This window comes from Chiloscyllium plagiosum, chromosome 28 (assembly GCF_004010195.1).
Source record: "Chiloscyllium plagiosum isolate BGI_BamShark_2017 chromosome 28, ASM401019v2, whole genome shotgun sequence".
In the NCBI taxonomy this organism is placed as follows: domain Eukaryota; kingdom Metazoa; phylum Chordata; class Chondrichthyes; order Orectolobiformes; family Hemiscylliidae; genus Chiloscyllium; species Chiloscyllium plagiosum.
Genome location: NC_057737.1, coordinates 23,032,567 through 23,035,595, shown reverse-complemented (window position 1 = coordinate 23,035,595; position 3,029 = coordinate 23,032,567). Strand labels below are relative to the sequence as shown.

General features: G+C 47.6%; 1 pseudogene; it reads left to right on the top strand.

The window, feature by feature from the left end:
- The first annotated feature begins 2,398 nt into the window (after positions 1-2,398).
- Positions 2,399-2,507, top strand: LOC122564241 (annotated as a pseudogene).
- Positions 2,508-3,029: the final 522 nt, after the last annotated feature.

Sequence of the window (3,029 nt, the reverse complement as noted above, 5' to 3'; positions counted from 1 at the left end):
CCCTGAAGGATTTAACAGAAGCCACAGTGGCATAAAAATTCTCCAAACACCTGTGCTTCTTTACATGACAAAATCAGGGTGCTCATAGCATACACATATGCTCATGATTCTGTTTTATTTGCTTTTATGTTTGTGTAATGGATAAGGCAGAATTCTACCAGACAAATCAAACTAATGGCAGCCAACAGAATACCAGATCGTCTCCCATAACATTGCAGACAGCATTCTGGGCTGAAGTGCCATTATGAATATTACTTGGTACCTGGCACGATGTGCAATTGTGGAACAAAACAGCTGCCAGTCTGATATTTGCCCTTTTGTCAGCTTTAACAAGAAGCTGCAGCATGGCCACTTGGGAATTAGTTGAGCTTAAAAGCGCTTCCTAATGATGTTACGCTTGTCGTCTGTAAGTAATGAGCTGCAACTCTGCTGCGATGCTGATAGACAGCTCCCGCAAAAGTATTTTCACAGTTCACGTCTTCTCAGCATCCATCAAGCACTTGTGTGGCATTAGCCAGATTCACACAGAACAATGATGCTTTAGCAAACAGCCTGTTATTTGTGAGAGTACTCACACGTATGATAGGTTGCACAGCCAAATTAACCCAATGAGCAGAGCAAGCACTGAATGTGTACTCTAATACCCAGTGCACAACTACATATGTTCCATCACATTGATATGAGATGCCTCAGCTCATTAAAGTATGCCAATTTCTCAAGCATTTTGTTACAACTATTCATTTTCCAATTTTTTAAGGGAATTCAAGTATCAATCATAAACTAAAGCAGCTCTGTGTTCAATATTCAAACAGAATGTAGCATTGAACATACCATGCAGTTCAAACTGCTGGATAGTTGGTTTGCAAGGCAGAGTGACATTAGTACCATAGCTTCAATTCCCACAGTGGCTGAGGTTATCATGAAGGACTCGCCTTCTCAAACCTTTCCCTTGCCTGAGGAATCCCCTCAGATTAAACGATAACCAGTCACTTGTTTCTAATGAGAGCGTAGTCAGGACTATAGAGTCACAGAAATATACAGCATGAAAACAGACCCTTTGGTCAAACACATCCATGCTGGCCAGATATCAATAGACAATAGACAATCGACAATAGGTGCAGGAGTAGGCCATTCTGCCCTTCGAGCCTGCACCACCATTCATTATGATCATGGCTGATCATCCTCAATCAGTATCCTGTTCCTGCCTTATCTCCATAACCCTTGATTCCACTATCCTTGAGAGCTCGATCCAACTCTTTCTTAGAGACTGGGCCTCCACTGCCCTCTGGGGCAGAGCATTCCACACAGCCACCACTCTCTGGGTGAAGAAGTTTCTCCTCATCTCTGTCCTAAACGGTCTACCCCGTATTTTTAAGCTGTGTCCTCACCCATCAGCGGAAACATGTTTCCTGCCTCCAGAATGTCCAATCCTTTAATAATCTTATACGTCTCAATCAGATCCCCTCAGTCTTCTAAACTCAAGGGTATACAAGCCCAGTCGCTATAGTCTTACAGCGTAAGGTAGTCCTGCCATTCCAGGAATTGACCTCGTGAACCTACGCAGCATTCCCTCAATAGCCAGAATGTCTCTCCTCAAATTTGGAGACCAGAACTGCACACAGTACTCCAGGTGTGGTCTCACCAGGGCCCTGTACAGCTGCAGAAGGACCTCTTTGCTTCTATACTCAATCCCTCTTGTTATGAAGGCCAGCATGCTATTAGCCTTCTTCACTACCTGCTGTACCTGCATGCTTACCTTCATTGAGTGGTGTACAAGAACCCCCAGATCTCTCTGTACTGCCCCTTTACCTAAATTGATTCCACTTAGGTGGTAATCTGCCTTCCTGTTCTTGCCACCAAAGTGGATAAGGATCCATTTATCCACGTGAAAGTGCATCTGCCATGCATCTGAGCACTCACCTAACTTGTCCAGGTCACCCTGTAATCTCCTAACATCCTCATCACATTTCACCCTGCCACCCAGCTGATGAAATTTGCGAATGTTATTGCTAATACCATCTTGTATATCCTGAAGATAGATTGTAAAAAGCTGCGGTCCCAGTACTGATCCGTGCGGTACCCCACTGGTCAGTGCCCGGCATTCCGAAATGGAGGGGTGGAGGAGTGTGGAAGGATGAGAGAATGCAGGCTGCAGCCCTATGAAGCAGGGGGAGGGCTTGCAGTTGGCCTGTGTGGGGATGTGGGAGACTACAGGAGCCTGGTGGGCAAGGGCTGGCCTGAAAGGCAGCTGGAGGGACGGAGGGAGGGAAGCACGCACGGAGGAGGAAGAGCAAAGAGAAAAGAGAAAAAAAAGCCAAAGGGGATAAAGAGAAAGAGCAACAAAGAAAATGTGGCTGGCCAGCACGCCTTGAAGTAGGGAGAAAAGGCAGGGGCCAGCGCCTACGGCCATACTAGTCTGAAAACGCCCGATCTCGGAAGCTAAGCAGACTCAGGCCTGGTTAGTACTTGGATGGGAGACCGCCTGGGAATACCAGGTGCAGTAGGCTTTTTCCGCCAGCAGTGGCTGCTCAAGTCACCCCTCTGCACTTGTCTTGTGCCAGGCAATGGAGCGGCAGGTTATTTTTGCTGCTGCTGCTGTGCCTGGCATCAGTCTCCTGCAGGCACGAGACACGGAGGGGAGGAGAGCGGAGCGCTGCCAAAATCAGCAAGAAAGGCGGAAAGAAAGGGATTGGGGCTGCACGCTGTCTGCGGGTGGCAGTCAGGAAAGGCGGACAATAGACAATAGGTGCAGGAGTTGGCCATTCTGCCCTTCCAGCCTGCACCACCATTCAATATGATCATGGCTGATCATCCTTAATCAGTATCCTGTTCCTGCCTTACCCCCATAACCCTTGATTCCACTATCCTTGAGAGCTCTATCCAACTCTTTCTTAAATGAATCCAGAGACTGGGCCTCCACTGCCCTCTGGGGCAGAGCATTCCACACAGCCACCACTCTCTGGGTGAAGAAGTTTCTCCTCATCTCTGTCCTAAATGGCCTACCCCGTATTTCTAAGCTGTGTCCTCTG